This window comes from Spinacia oleracea, chromosome 3 (genome assembly GCF_020520425.1).
Source record: "Spinacia oleracea cultivar Varoflay chromosome 3, BTI_SOV_V1, whole genome shotgun sequence".
Classification (NCBI taxonomy): domain Eukaryota; kingdom Viridiplantae; phylum Streptophyta; class Magnoliopsida; order Caryophyllales; family Amaranthaceae; genus Spinacia; species Spinacia oleracea.
Window position 1 is genome coordinate 43,917,162 of NC_079489.1, and position 17,406 is coordinate 43,934,567.

At 40.5% G+C, this 17,406-nt stretch overlaps 1 long non-coding RNA gene across 1 annotated transcript; it reads right to left on the minus strand.

Moving 5' to 3' along the window:
• Positions 1-5,190: 5,190 nt before the first annotated feature.
• LOC110786714 (uncharacterized) lies at positions 5,191-5,883 on the minus strand. The gene is made up of 3 exons (XR_002532921.2): positions 5,779-5,883; positions 5,613-5,685; positions 5,191-5,519 (listed from the first exon to the last, which is right to left on the minus strand). It is a non-coding gene; the product is annotated as an uncharacterized lncRNA (long non-coding RNA).
• Positions 5,884-17,406: the final 11,523 nt, after the last annotated feature.

Genomic DNA, 17,406 nt, shown 5'->3' on the forward strand with positions numbered 1-17,406 from the left:
ACCCCCAAGCTAACAGACAAGCAGAATCCAGCAACAAAACAATCATCGCATCGTTAAAAAAGCGACTGGACGACAAGAAGGGACGATGGGCAAAAGAGCTGCCATCCATCCTATGGGCCAATAGGACGACGCCTAGGACGGCGACGAGACAGACTCCCTTCTCACTCGTTTACGGGTGCGAGGCAGTGCTACCCCCTGAAGTGACATTGCCTAGTGCACGGTATGGACTCATGACACCAGAGAAAAACGACGTGAAACTTAGTGAAAACCTCGACAACACAGAAGACTTCAGGGAAGCAGCATTGATAAGGATGGCGTCGCAACAACAGATCGTGGCGAAATGCTTCAACAAGAACGTCAAAGTAAAAATGTTTAAGGAAGGCGGCTGGGTGCTGCGCAAAGTATTTCAAAACCCGAAGGAACTGAACGCAGGTAAACTCGCGCCAGCTTGGGAAGGACCGTACTTGATCGACAGAATCGTTGGAAAGGGGGCGTACAGACTCGTCACCAAAGATGGCAAGTCGGTCCCTCGAAGCTGGAACGCTACACACCTTAAACTTTATCATTTTTGAACACTCGTCGTGGCCAGTTTTATCAGTTGTCGTACCAACGTTTCTACCTTTTGCTTTATTTTTTATCGCTTTATTTTCGTTTAGAACCATTACTGACTTAAGCATCGGAGGGCCGTTAGCACCCCCAACGACCAATCCTCCTAGCAACCCATGTTTCCTTTTGCAGAATGCACGACGCATAACGAATGGTAGCTAGAATCGACGACGTACGACACAAAGCAGATCCTAAGAAACAACGAATGATCAAGCGACGCAGGTACTATTTTACACACACATAGTTCTATCGTTTCAACATCTATTCTTTGTAAAACACCTGCTACACTACGCGCGACAAAAACTTCGAGACACAATGAAAAACTCACAAGGAACGCACGATTAAGAAAGAAACACACTTGTCATAACAAACCGCAAACTGCGCGACCCCTGAGGCCACGACCTTCAAAATACAAACCATAACACAAACACACAAATTATCCAGACACCTCGCCGCCGCCATCGACGACGAGTAAAAACATCCAAATTACGAAAATAGAACGAAAATATCCAAACTACTAACTATTACACAAAAGGTCCAAACCAACCAGCCATTACACTTGTCCTTCTTGGGCGGGAACCGAAATCTCTTTCTCCTGAATTGGGGGCACGACGACGTCAGCCATGACCGTCGCATCTGCCAAAACCACCTCTTGAGGAGCGACGACGAGAACATCCCCCTCGCATTGGTCCATAAGAACCTCCCTCCCTTGATCTGCAGAAGGAACGTCCTCAAACAGAGGAGTGACATCGACGTCGGCTACTCTTGTACCAGCAGTGTCAGCCTCCATCGCCAGCTCGTCCACATCCACCATCGGCACCGACAGCTCATCGAGGGTACCACCGTTGGCCAAGTAGTCATCAACTTCCTTTTGGCATGGCCAAACACTGGTTTCCCCCTTTAAGCATGAGAACATCATCTGTGCTCTCGTCCTCCACACGGCCAACGCCTCGCAATCCTTGAACTCCTCTTGCAAAGCATCATATAAGCTCCTCAGCCCTTCCATCTCCTCCACAGTTGAGGCCAATTCCCCCTTTACTTTCTCTAACTCCTTCGCCGCATCAGCAATCTGCGCGTCCTTGCCCTTCAGCTGCTCATTCTTTGACTTGACGACCATAGCGAGGTCGGTCGACTTCTTCTCGGAAGCCTTCCACTTAGCTTCCCAAGAAGCCGCCGCCTTCTTCGCCACCGCCGCCTGATTCACGGAGTTGGTAAGCTCGTCGCACAGCAGAGAACACTGCCTATGCACGGCCAGGGCAGCCTGAGACGCCTGCAAAAAGAAACATGTCACAAGGCAACAAATGAAACACGACCAACGTACACATATCATGAACTAAATAAAATAACACACGACGACCCAAAGCAAACAAACTTACCCGCACACTAAGTTCAGCAGCGTCCGACGCGACAGAGAGAGGCACGACCTCGTGATAGCGCTGATACGTCGAAGGCAAAATCAATCGATCCGCACACGGCCAGACGACGTCACCGTCGCCATCACCCAAGAAGTTCGGGGGCAGAGTGACAACCATATCCTCAACAGAGCTCTTGTCAGCAGGACACTTCTTGGCCGACGTAGCAGAAGACCTAGTAGCGGCGACAGCAGTCGACGACACCTTAAACGGCTTCGGAGGCGACGAAGACGCAAGAGGATGAAAACCTTCACCCCCTATGACAACAGGCGTCTCAGGCGACGCACCTATCTGAGAATAACGAGGCACAAGAGGCATCGCCTGGCTACCAGACGCAGCCGACGAACCTTGCCCACCAGCAGCACTGTTCGACCTCAACCGTTTCCTCGCCCGCTCCATCATCTCTCTTTGCGACATCCTCGCCACCGGCTTGGACGAAAGCGTATGTTCTTCGACAAACAAAAGATGAAACCATTAGGAACCTATCCCAAAAACATATACCAAAAAATAAAACAAACAAAATACCTGAAGTGTCAGCCATGTCACCCTCTTCCTCCTCCACAGACGACGAATTCGCGACTACCTCCTCAAATAAATGCAACTTCCTTCGGCGACTAACTAAACAAACTGTCTCTTCTTTAGCCCCTTCCTCGTCAACGTCACCAGCCTGACTCCCCTCCTGACTTTCCAAGCGACCTCCGTCACGACTAAACGACCTATCCTCGACAGAGCAACCCAAAAACCTTAAATACTTGTCGTGAGAATCCGAGTTCAAACCAGCCAACGATGTGTCGACAACTGCAAAACGAGGCCAAGTAAGACAGCGTTCAGTAAAATATCAGGAGTCGAGAATAAGAAAACATAAATTACCTTCCGTCGTCCACCCTTCAACTAAGAAATTCCCTACTTCTCCCAAAGACGCCTTGTTAACATAAACAAAATGACTCTGCCAGCCTCTATCATTCACAGCCAACCCAATACCCAAGTTCTTTTTCCCTTTCTTTGTCACCAAAGTATAGCGACTACAATCCTTCAACGATAAATCATAAGTTTGCATCAGATCGGCCAAATCAAACGGAACTCGCCAACCCGAAGTAACCTTATGCACCATAGTGAAAATATGCCAGATCTGAGGCATCAATTGATCTGGACTCAAATGGAACACCTCGACAAAAGACCTAGCTAAAGGCGTAAAAGGAAACAAAAACCCCAGTGTAAACGGGTACTCGTACATAACTACATAGCCTTTTGGGCAATTCAAGGCCTCGTCTTCCTGGCCGGGAATTCTTACTTCGGCTGACGACGGCAGACCGGCAAGAGTGATGAAAGCCATCGGATCTTCAACAGTAGAGTAGATCGGGTTGAGCGATTTAACCCGACTAACCCCAGCATCTCCCTTATCCTTAACCGCAACTGACTTTGCTTTGACCATCGTTCTATTAATTTCTACAAGAAAATCAAAGAAAGTAATCGGAATTTACCTGGGTTCGGCTAACTCGAAGCAAAGGAAACGATTCCTCTCCATTTTTCTCTCTCTTATGCTCTTGATCTGAAAAGTTTCTTTTGAAAATTCTTATGGAAATTTATTGCATGTCTCTAACTTCTATTTATTGCCTTTAGATTCCGCAGCGGTTTCCCACGATCGAGGTGGTTGCAGTCAGTTTATTTTTTGAATTTAAATTGCTTCTTTTGCTCTATGCGACTCCGCAAACTCACAATTGGGGGCAAACTGTTATCCCACTTTTTGGACTCACGACATAACTACTTTGACGTTTGATCATGTCGTGTCTTCCAGGTATTGTTGTGTCGCAGGTAGCATCGTGCCAAGCGAACGTGTCGAGTGTGACGACAGACGACAAGGTTCAGGCGACACAAGACTAGCGACGAAGTACTAGCGACAAAGGAGTAACGACGATCGACAGGAGGATAAGCGAAGATAGGTCAAGATTTTAGCCCAAAGCCCAAAGATAGGATGCGCCGTCACATAAGTAGAAGGAGTCCAGGAAATCACCAAGAAGCACGGAAGTTGTTGGAGACTGGAAAAGATCATGGGCAACGATCAGTAGAAAATCCCTATCTTGTAGGGATTCTTCTAACCAACGAAGCCAGGGTTCTCTACGTATAAAAGCTCATCGGCAATGTATCAGAGGACACAAGTTAATAAAAGCTCTCAATACTCAAGCATTATTTACATTCGTACTTGAAAGGAATTCCTTGTATTAGTTATTTTGATTAGGGATAAACGTTCACAAAAATTACAGAAGATACTTAGTGGATTGATAGCCTCATAGCTATCCGCGGTTTTTTACCTTATTCCTGGGTTTTCCGCGTCAACACTTCTCTGTGTCGTGTCTCTTTTACTTGCTTTATTCGTTTATTTCTTAGTTAGTGTCGACCCTAGCCGAAAGTCACCCCTAGACGAAATTTGACATAAACATTTATTATCAAGGAACATTCTACGAATGAAAATGCTTAACATTAGTTATGTGAGGAATCAATTAATCATTTCCGTCTGTATTTTCATTTTCATTCACATATCTGATGTTATAAAAAAAATACTTTATTACCAGTATGAGTTCACGGAAGTGGTGTAGAAAAATCTTGGTAAAAATTGAAATCTGGGTAATTTATACTTTTACGTAATATTTTTAGAATGCTTATTATCAGCATAATCTTGAAGATTTATAATGAAACCGATAATATTTTGTATGCATACTTTTCCTTAAATAAAGCAAAGTAATTTTCACCCATAATTTTAATTAAATTTTTTTAATTAAAAGAGAAGAGAATCAATGAGTGACATTTGTCATCACCACATTGATTTCCTCTCTTTTAGTATATTATATAGAAGATTCAAAAGTAGATAAGTAAATATTTATTTTAAAACCTTAGGTCAAATTACTTTTATTTTTTCTAGTAAATAGAATAAAACCTGGTTGGTTTCATTTCCAAACATGGAAATCAGTAGCTTAATTAATAATCAATTTTTAAAAGTTAGTTTTGGGAAACAAAATAAAATGTATGAACAAAAACGCTTTTGAGACATAACTTCTTCATATTAAATCCAAATCATGAATTTATTAAGCCTATCCTCAAGAAAATTTCAATCTGAACAACTTTTGTGAAATAGCATTTTGGCTAAAACCGCTCAGAAATTGAGTAAATTGCGATTTAAAAGAACTGGTCCAGCAAGTTACAGGATTGGAATTAGAACTAAAAAAACGAATTAAAACATTTAACAATCTACCCAACAATCAACAACTCCATAAATCTCATTACAACATCATAACTCATTCCATAAATTCAAATCGCCAATAGATTGTTCAACAAACTTGAGAAAAACATAGTTTAAGTCATCAAATCACACATGCATGTAACAAAAAATTACTCATCTCATGATCTCACACCAATTAAAACATGAAAACATTAGTAGTACCTCTTGTGTACCTTAATCCCTAGTTGACTTCAATAGATCTTCTCCTATACTTCAATTTGATGGCCCTATCATTACCCAAAAATGTTCAAGTTAATACCATTTCATTCCTTCAATAAAAATCCAATAAAAACCCAAAAATAAACCCAAAAAAATCTGACTTCTCATGTTTAGATTCTTCACCAATTCGGGGCTGCTCTAGCACTTCTTTTCCGATTTTCTTGCTTCCTAACCCTAGTATAAACATCAGAGAATATAAATATTAAATTGCATGTTAAATTGGGTGAAGAAAAATGGAAGAAAAATTAGAGAGCAGAGGAGGAGTACACTATTAGAGAATGGTGTTCTTCATTTTTTTTTGTTTCTTGAGGGTTGTACGGGAATGAGAGGAAGAGAGTAGTGGAATGACCCTTGGTCATATGATTTTATTTTGGGATAGTTGGTGGGGTGACTAACTTAGTTAAATCCCAAGCTTGCCCCTTGGTTATTACTTAATCCAGAGCAATTTGCATAATTCTCTAATCCAAAAATCATATTTTTTTCCTTGTTGACTTAAATTGATGATAACTCTATTTCCTATAATATATTTGTCCCCTTTCATAAAACTCCTACATTACCCATTCTAAACATAAAAGAACAAAATATAATGAAGAAAATAATATACTTATATCTATATAATCTCAAATGACTAACCCCAATTTTTTTTTAATGATCATCCTCTAATGAGTCCCCACTAAACTTGTGTTTATAGAAGAGAAGTAAAAAAAAAAAAAACTAAATAAATTAGGTGCAATATTAACATGTATTATGTACTAGGCTCAATTAAATTAATTAAATCAGGCTAAAAGTAAGATTTCGGGGTGGCTATTACAACGAGGGCATCGACAGCTTAAGTGGGGGAGGATGTTAGAATCCAACCTTCATTTACTTGTATTTCTCCTTTCTATTGCTTTCTAGGATCTTTCTAATAGTTTTCTAGGCTTTAGGGAGAATTATTATGTTACTATAATTCCAGTGTTCACTGGAAAGTTTTAGCTAATTCAAAATAAACCTCTATGCATGAGGGGTATGAACCAATACCTCTCATCAGAAGTTGCCTTTGCTTAATTCATGTGTTGTTGCTAGCCTTTATAGATATTGCGTTGTCGCATGCATTTAAGCTTTCCAAGACCCATCAAAGTCCCTCACAAAACAGATACACTCTCGTCATCGGTCCCGCTTGTGCCTGTTGTGCGCACATAAGCGCCCCGTTCGACCCTCGACCCTCGCTCTTGTCGCCAATAGGCAAGAGTGCCCATTCAGAATCAGACGCTTACTCGTGCCCCTACGAGCCACAAGACACTCATTCCGCACAAGGCTTGCCTCCTTGCTACCAATAGGCAAGAGGGCGCCGCACGGATCCAGTGTCAAAACATTCGGACCGTGACACATAGGTTGCCTCGCCCCAGCAGTACGAACCTAACTCAGACAAGTCGCTGACCAACGGGATCAGCCAAGGGTCCACCCTCTCGGAGCGATTCGACAAAATCGTCGAACTCAAGAACAGCAAGTAAAACACGCGAGCATACATCCTCGCAGAAGCACCCGACCCGCCGCCAAAAATTCCACCAACAAGGAGTAAGGCATCCCCTTCCCCTTGTACTTGGCCACCTCTGCAGCCAAGCCAGCCCCAATACAGTCTCTAACCGTCCTCTACGACGGCATGACTATCTCCCTAATGATGTAAACGGGCCCACCCGTAAAGGACAAACCCGTAAGAGCAGTATAGTTCTCAAGGGTGATGGCCATCTCCCCCCAAGGAAAGTGAAAAGTGTTGGTGGTATCCCACCACCACTCCAGAAGCAGGCGCACGAACTTCCTAGACACGTTAGGGCCCACGACCTCCCTAAAGGCGCATACCGTCGGGTACAAAGGGTACGCCTCCACCGCCGCCCGAGTCCGATTGTCCAGCTTCCCCAGGCGCTCGACGAAGACCGACCCGCCGTAAGGTCAACAAGTTGTGTCTGTCCCAGCTTCTCCGGCACGAAATCCGGACACCACGTGATGCTTCAAGTCGTGGTGCAAGTCAACCCCATCATACTCTATGGGGCCCAACCAAAGGGGCCCGTCCTCGGGGTCAGAACCCCCTCCGAACTCCAACGGAGGAGATAAAGAAGCATCCCTCATCCTCCGAGAGCGTCGAGCTCGGTAGGTACCCTCTCGCCTTATTAGGCGAGAAGAAGCAATCTCAGGCTCCAAACGGTAGTCTGAGGTATCCGCCTCAGTAGAGGATCCGCTGCCGTCCGACATACTACATTTCGCAAGATACGAAAAGGCATGAGGCAATCATACCTCGAAACCAATAATGCAAAACAATTACATTCTAAAATCCCCAATATAACAAACTAGTGGCATCAAACAATTTCTTTCTCTAAAGTGACATGTTACTGAGTTCCCAATTAGTGAAAAAAGTTTATGCATACGAAATCAACATCGGACTAATCCAAACATCAAAATAATGCGTTTCCTATCATCCATAGACTATGTAATTGCAAGCAAAGCATCGGAAAACACCTACATTACATTCCAATGTCGATTCGTAGGCACCCTTGGGGGCTAATTTTGAACAAACACAAAATCACCCAAAATCAACATACTTGCAAAAATTAACATGCTTAAGCACTCATACATGTTATAAACATCCTATACAAGCAAACAATTGCAAGAAATTGGGGCAAACATCAAAAACCCCAATTCAATTTGAGCATGAAAAATACACGAATTTCTACTCAAAATCGAGCCAAAACGTAAGTTAAAATTGAAATTACTTACATATATGCGGTTTAGATCGACTTGTGAGTGATTTTGGTGAAGAAATCGTGCAAAACCAAGCAAAAATAAGCAAAAACGAGCAAGAGGAGGGAGAAAATGGCGAGTAGCAACAGCAGGAAAATGGCGAAATGCCACTAAACTGCTCGCATTTAAAAAGGACCTGCGCTTTAAATTTCCAGCGCTTAAATTCAAGCGATGTAAAGTTTCTGCGCTCAAAATCAAGCGGTGGAAAATTCCAGCGCACGTTTATTCCATTCCTACAAAATGTTGGGCCATTCAGCCCAATTCTTATCATCCCCAAAAGTTCAAAGCTAAGTGACCGTTTTCGAAAAACTCTATCTATCAAAGTTGAACGTCTTCAATGACTATGTGAGAGGACCGTTCATGTAATACCTCGTATTTTTCGGAATTTATAAATATATTTTATTATATATTTATAGGAATTTTTATGAATTTAATTTTATTTAATGAGAATTAAATGTGTTTTTATTTTAATTAATTTAATTATTAATTATTTACGAAAAACTTATTTTTATTAAATAAATTCAACGATTTTATTTAATCGGGATTTGTTGGGTCGTATTTTGAAAACGAATTTAATTTAATCAAATCCCAGTTAAATTCCATGATCAAACCCAGCAAGGCTTGCAAGGAATTAATATTAAACAAGCCCGTAATCAAGCCCAACATTAAACCCTAAAACCTAGCCCATGAAGGGATGAGAACCTATACATACCCCTCCCCTTCATGAGATCCCCAACCTTAATTTCTGAATTTTCTCTCTCTTCTCTCTCTCCTCTTTTGTCCGCCCTTTGCTTCAGCCCCAAGGCACGAGCTCGTGCTCGTGTGCCTGCCTGTGTGCCAGCCGCGCCTCACGCGCACCCCCGCACACCCTCGCTGCATCTCTCCCTCGCCCTCGCAGACCCGCAGCCGAGCACTCGTCGCTGCTCACTGCTGCTGCTGTGCCGCGCACCTCGCATGCCCCTCTCCCTCTCGCCCACTCGCACACACGCAGCGCTATGCTGTTGTGTTGCGCGCTGCTCGTGCGGGTGCCGTGCTCGTGTGTTATTGCCTCTGTCGCTGCCCACACACACAACACATCAATTGTTGTGTGACATGTGTTGTTGATTGTTGATAATCAAATTGTATACTTTCAAACTTTTCAATTTTTCTGTTTTAAATTGTTTTAATTATTTAATTGTGATTTTTTAATTATTTGGATTATTCACATTGATTGGAACGGTTATGAACACCGTGTTTTAATATTTAGTATTCGAATTGATGAGATTGGTTTTGATTCAAAAGAATTATAATTTTCAGATTTAAAGGTTAATTAAAGTGTAAATTTTTAAGGTCAAAACATGGTTTTATTAATGATCCAATAGTAGGATTTTAATTCCGATTGTTCAAGCGATTGATTCACATAATTTAATGACGATTTAAATTATAGAAATCAACTTAAATTTTCAGAATTGTTATTAAGCTTTAAAGGGTTGGTTTTAATGATTTTTAAAGTTAGAAAGTCAATGTTTCATGCTAGGACTTGAGTTGACTATTTGAGACTATTAAATTGACGAATAAAGATTAATTTCTAATTAAAACAAAGGTTTTAGAATCTTAAATAGTTTTTGGAAATTTAGTAAACATGATTGATAATTAAGTTTCTCCTTTGTGTTTATAGGAGTTGATTTCTAGTGAGTCGTGATTCGCACAGTGGCCCCCGTACTTAGGTATTCCATGTACGTACAAGACTAGGGTGACCACCCATCCCTTGAGGACTTTATGAAGTGTATCAAATGCGAATCATGTGAACTTATGTGTTGGGAATTCATGTTTGATGTGTAGACAAGCATGTGAGAATTGTTATTGAATCTATGTGAACGAGCATGTTATGGATTGATTAATGCCTTATAGATTCTGTTGAACTATCATGTTATGGACTTTTATAATAGTTGAATTATGTCAAGCATGTTGTTCAAATTGGTATGCATGTATGAGTGTTGCGCATGCAAGTTATTATGATTATGCTACACTACGGGATGTCTAGCATACAGTGAGCCTATTGAATATCGCCGCAGTGCATTGTTTATTCTACCGTAAGTGTAGAATATGTTTAGAGAGTTTATGTGAATTGAACTAAGGACTATTCGTGCTAAGGGCACACCCCGCTTATTAATAGGCAATGTCGGGTTATCTCAAACAGTGTTTTTGATAAGGAACCATGGGAGTAATTTCACTTGAGTCCTATGTTTGATCACAAGTCCTAAAGGATTAAAATGAAGCGTCATTGTTGAATTGTTTAATTGTTTAATTTTTTACATGTTATGTCTTGTGTAGATTCTTGAGTCGCCTTGAACATAACATACTAATTAACGTAAATTTTAACCCGAATGAGCTTCAAAACTCTTGGAACGTATATACCTCGAGTATGAACAATGGGGGGAGTCTTGCCGGAAAATTTGTACTCCTTGAATGATACAAGACGTTGTTTCATTCTTTCTTGTTATGCTGTTATGCATTGGAATTCCGTCGGTATGACCCGACTGTCGGTAGGAGACCGACTTATTATTATTTGGTGTATGGTTGGCTCCCATCACCCTTTTCTTTCCTTTTGAGGATACTTTATTTACCCGTTCGAAGCTACTTCTTTATTAAACTTTGAGTCAAGAGTCGTGTCAAATGTCAAGTCTTGTCTCCATGTTTACTTGTTTATTAATTGGCTTTTGCATGTGGATTATTAATTCGTTGAGTGAAGCATGTTAGGATAGAATGTTATTCTAGCTTGTTCGTACTCAGCTTTTGCTGACTCCGTGCTTCATGTCTTTTGGTCATGGCCTTCTCCTTAATTACCCTATGATGATCAATCATTGCATTTGCGTTGTTGGGGAGTAGATTTTAATAAAACATGTTTGTAGAGATAAGTTGCGGGAGAACTTATCATGGGAATCGTGTTTGAGAGTTTATTTCTCTTCCGTACTTTATAAACTCTACTTTTATTTTCTAGTCATGACTACTTAATTTATTTAGACTATAGTTAATGGATTTTAAACAATTTAATACTTTGGTTTTGGGCCTTAGTGGTTCCAAGTTGTTAATTGACCATTAACTATTTAATACGTTTTGAAAGTTAGTTAACTTCTGCCGCGTAATTCTGGTAAATAGCCTTAGCCGTTATCATGGTGGCGGTAATATCTTGGTAATTCCTTTATTTTAAGTTGGAAAATGTTTTATAAAAATCAAGGAATTATTAGGGTGTTACAAAGTGGTATCAGAGCTTAGTTTCAGTTCTTCTTTGTAGTAAGTAATACTACAAAGTGGTAATCAGGAGACTAAGGCTGCTTTGTAGTAATCTATATTACAAAGTGGTATTTGCGGAACTTTAGGATTTTTGAAAATTGTTTTCCTATAGTCAAAATGCTATTTTGAGTACTCAATATTTTGAAAAGTCAAAAACTATTTATTTTAAGTTATTTGAGAACTTATCGGTTTTATTTTAATAAATTTTTCGGATTTATTAAATTCGAACAAAGTCGAATTAAATTTCAAAAAAAAAAATTATTTATTCGGATTTTCCGAATTTTTCAAAAAATAAAAAACATTTAATTTTCCGAATTATTTAATTTATTTATTTATTTATTTTCGGAAAATAATTGAATTAATTAATTAAATTATTCGATTAATTATTTTAATTTTCGATTTTAATCTTAATAATTCCGCTTATATTTGAAGTTATTTATTAAATTAATTTCGAAAATTATTCCTATTTCTAAGTGAGAAAGGGTAGATTAAGAAGGGTATGTTTAAGATTAAGTATGCATTCAATTAAGTGCTAAGTGTTAAAGTATTGATTGTATGCTTATGCCTTAAGTTAATCATGTGCATGTTACTTTATGTGATTAATTGCATCACGATTCATGATTAAGCATGTATGTGTGCATTGAGATTGTATGGCTCCACGAACTTACTCTGTTTTGGAACACTTTAGTAAGACTTTTAGTTGTTGATTTTCAGGATTTAAGATGTTGCTTTCAAAGTACGCAAACCTAGGACACCTAGAGAAGCTAGATTGTGAAACCCCGCACATCTACGTGCAGAAGATTGAGTTTGCTTGCAACTATTTTGCTACAGTGCAGAATCTGCCTGAACTAAGGAAAAAGGATGTCATGGCCGAAATGGTTATTCATTGTTTGCCCCATAGGAACCCATACATAGGTCTGAAGCAACGATTTCATTATATGCATTCTGATAGTGGCCTTCCTAATTACTACAAGTATGGTACTCCAGATGGTAGGTGGAGGTATGACATGGAGATTATGACCACTATTCTAGAGATGGCGGAAGATAGTTTTGAGGATGGAAATATGGTTGCAAGTATCCACAACACATAGTTTAGTAGTGATACGGAAACCCAGATGGATGAGGATAGTGATGATGATGTTGTTGAGATTGAAAACCCTAATCCTATCATTCCTGAACCTACTGTTGAGATCTCTAGCGACACAGAAATTGAGCCTGAGACTAATGATGAGGTGAACAGTGAGATACAACAGAATGATGAGGATATGGAATATGAATCTGATCCGGAATGACTTTGGAGGCCAGGATCACTCTCCGCCAGTCTGTAGGGGAGGATGGATAGTAGAGTAGCATTTAAAGACTTTTCTAATATATAGCTAGTGCTTATTTTAGTGAAGTAATAAAGTAGCAAGCTACTATTTATGGTTTTAGTAGTTCGTTTTGTGGTTTCTCGAATAAAGTACGATCCAAAGGATGTATTATTTTCTCATTGAAGCAATAAAAGTTTAGAGTTCTTTCTTTTACCTCTAATCCTAAGTTTTACGTTCTCTTTGAGCGATTATCGCAAAAGAATTTCATGTATTTTTTCAATGAAATTGTACTTGCAAGGTGGTTCAATTCTTCACCACTTAAACGTTGTGATACGGATTAAAGCGGGAATTGGTCCAATAGTAGGCGCCAATCTTGCCTTAAGGGTCCGAAATTTTCGTGCATGTTGTGCTAGTTGTGTGACTTGTTAGTACATTGCTTTAGCAAGGCAGTGTCCAAACCCAGTTGTTAAAGTTAGTCTTTTTTTTTATTCAGGAGAAGGGACATGACTACCCAAGGGATTGCCAATGTGGTTAGGCAACTAGCTGAAGTAGTCAGAACTTAACAAAGAATAGAAATAATCAAGGACTTGATCCAGCTGGTGAGATGTTTAAGAAGGTGGCCTAGAGTAAGCCTCCTTTGTATCAAGGGGAAATAGATCCAACTGTACTTGAGAACTGGCTAAGAGAGTTTGATAAGCTTATCCTAGCTGTGAATTGCCCAAAAAACCTTAGGGTTAATAGTGCTGTGTATTACCTTAGGGGAGAAGCTGATTTGTGGTGGCAAAGGTGTGAGAATGCTTTAAGAGCTACACCTGGATTTGGATGGGAATAATTCAAAGTAGCCTTGAGAAACAAGTTTTATCCACCATATCTGAAGAAGCAGAAAGCCCAAGAGTTCACCGAGTTAAGGATGGAGGGGATGTCTGTAACTGAATACTATTCTAAGTTCATAGAACTGTCAAGGTTTTCACCTAAAGTGGTGGCAACGGAGGAGCTTAGGGCTCAGAGATTTGAGAGTGGATTAACTATGGATTTGCAATTGATGCTTTCTGGCGAGACCTTTACATCTCTTGACACCCTATACGGGAAAGCTGCCCATCTGTATGGTCTACAGCAAAGGAAGAATGGAGCTGGTGAAAAGAGGAAGGATGTTGGCCGGTAACCTGAACCAAGGTGGTGGCCAACAGAATCAAGGGAACTTTAAGAGAAACAAGGGAAATAATCATTTCCTGTTCAAGGGGAATCATGGTGGAAACAGAAACAATTTCCACAACAGCAATGGGGATAAGAACCAGTCTGCAGGGAATGGAACGAGATTCTATGAGTGTAGACGTTGCCATAATAATCACCTAGGACGGGACTGTAATGGAAACAAAGTTGTCTGTAGGTTCTGTGAGAAACTAGGCCATAGAGAATTTGAGTGTTGGGTCAAGAATGGGAAACCCAACCAAGGCAACCGCCAGAACAACAACCGGAATAACCAGAATTGGAATGGAGGAAACAATGGTGGAAACCAAAAGGGTTACCAGAATGGTAACACTGGCAACAATGGCCAGAGTAATGGAAAGCCTGGGGGAAACTATCGGCAAAATGGGAACCGAAATACCAATGGAAATGCCAATGGAGGTGTCTATAATAAAGGAGTAGCCCAAGGAAAGCTGAATGTAATCACTAGGCAAGAAGCTGAAAACTCGTCTGACGTCATAGCTGGTACTTTTTCTATTAACTCCATTTTAGTTAAAGTACTATTTGATTCTGGTGCGACTTATTCGTTTATATCAAAGGGTATTTTAGAGAAGTTAGAGTTGAAAGAACCCGAAAGAATTGAAGTACCCATAGTGATACCAACCGGTGAGATTGTGAAGTGCACTAAGATCCATAGAAATGTACCTTTAACCATAGCCAAGACCATATTGCTGTCTAGCCTAATTGAGTTTGAGTTAGGAGATTTAGATGTGATTTTGGGAATGGATTGGTTGGCAATGTTCAAAGCCAAGATTGACTGTGAGAAGCAGAGGATCCACTTGAAGTCTAGTCTAGGAAAGGTTGTATCCTATCGTCGTTTTGGGAAACCTAGAAGTGTAGGAATCATCACGACAATGGAGCTCGTGAAGTTAGTAAATAAAGGGAACCCTATTTTCTTATGGAATGTAAGAGACTTAGACCACGTGATGAAAGAGAAACTAGAGGACATTGCAGTGGTAAATGAGTTCTTAGACGTGTTTTCGAAGGAGATCCCGGGAATGCCGCCCAATCGACCAATTGACTTTATCGTAGACCTAATACCCGGAACTGCACCTATCTCGAAAGCCCCATACCGGATGGCTCCGTCGGAAATGAATGAGTTAAAAGGTCAACTTGCGAAATTACTAGGGAAAGGTTATATTAGACCAAGTGCATCGCCTTGGGGAGCGCCAGTCTTGTTTGTGAAGAAGAAGGACGGAAGTATGAGACTCTGTATAGACTACAGGGAGCTCAATAAGGTCACAATCAAGAATAAGTATCCTTTGCCTAGGATAGATGACCTGTTTGACCAGTTGAAAGGAGCAGGAATGTTTTCAAAGATTGACTTGAGGTCAGGTTATCATCATTTGAGAATCGCAGAGCACGATATACCAAAGACTGCATTTAGGACTAGATACGGTCATTATGAGTTCACAGTTATGCCTTTTGGATTAACCAATGCGCCTACAATTTTTATAGACTTAATGAACCGAGTATTGCATACATTCTTGGACAAATTTGTAGTGGTTTTCATAGATGATATTCTGGTATACTCCAAGAGTGAGGAGGATCATGCGGAACACTTAAGGTCAGTGTTGAGTACCCTGAGAGACAACCAGTTGTACACTAAATTCTCGAAGTGTGAATTCTAGCTGGAGAAAGTTGCATTCTTAGGACATTTTGTATCTAAGGAAGGAGTAGCAGTGGACCCTGCAAAGATAAAAGATGTTAGTGAGTGGCCTACACCTAAGAGTGTCACCGATATTCAGAGTTTTCTTGGTTTAGCGGGTTATTATAGACGCTTTGTGCAAGATTTTTCTAGAATCGCCAAACCAATGATAACCTTGATGAAGAAGGAAGCGAAGTTTGAGTGGAATGACCAGTGTGAAGAGGCATTCGAAGCTTTGAAGACGCGATTGACAACCGCGCCGGTGTTAACCTTACCAGATGAGAGTGGTACATATGATGTGTACAGTGATGCCTCTAAGAATGGCTTAGGGTGTGTATTGATGCCGAACGGGAAGGTGATTGTGTATGCATCAAGACAGTTGAAACTATATGAATCCAATTACCCTACCCATGATCTAGAGCTATCCGCCATAGTGTTTGCATTGAAGATATGGAGACACTATCTGTATGGTGTGAAATGTAGGATATTCACGGATCATAAGAGTTTGAAATACATTTTCACGTAGAAGGATTTAAATATGCGCCAACGAAGGTGGTTGGAGTTAATCAAGGATTATGACCTGGACATTCAATACCATGAGGGAAAAGCCAATGTAGTTGCAGATGCCTTGAGAAGGAAATCAAGTCATATTGTGAATGCGTTAGTAGTTGCTAACGAGCTGTGTGAGGACATGCAGCGATTGAATCTAGAAATAGTGAGTGGTCAATGTCTTGAGGGAATGATGAATGCCTTAACCATCCAGCCGTCGGTATTTGATGAAATCAGGGAGAATCAGGCTGGAGATGTTAAGTTAGAGCAGATCAAGGAAAAGATTTCGCAAGGAAAGGAGATGGACTTTAAGATCCATGATGATGGAAGTTTGAGGTACAAAGGACGATGGTGCGTGCCTCAAAAGTGTAGTGAACTAAAGGAAAAGTTGATGAGAGAAGGTCACAATACACCATATTCTGTTCACCCAGGAGGTGATAAGCTGTATAAGGATCTGAAAAAGGTCTATTGGTGGCCATGAATGAAGAATAAAGTGGTTGAATTCGTGGAAAGATGCTTGACTTGTCAGAAGGTTAAGATTGAGCATATGAGACCTCAGGGGAAGGTCCAACCTTTAGAGATTCCGAGTTGGAAGTGGGACTGTATCTCAATGGACTTTGTCACTTGTTTACCCAAGTCGAAAAGTGGAAATGACACCATTTGGGTAGTAGTAGATAGGTTGACTAAGTCGACAGTGTTCATACCAATGAAAGAAACCTGGAAAATGGAACAACTTGCCAAAGCTTACATCAAACATGTAGTGGGATTACATGGAGTTCCTAAGGATATCGTATCAGATAGGGATTCTAGGTTCCTTTCGAATTTCTGGAAAGGTGTGCAAATGAACTTTGGTACGACATTGAAAATGAGTACAATGTTCCATCCAGCCACAGATGGACAAACCGAAAGGACTATCCAAACCTTAGAGGATATGCTAAGAGCTTGTGTGATTGATTTTCAAGGTGGATGGGAAGATAGCCTAGATCTAATTGAGTTTTCATACAACAATAGCTATCATGCCAGTATTGGAATGACACCATTCGAAGCCTTATATGGGCGAAAATGCAGAAGTCCATTATGTTGGTGTGACATCAG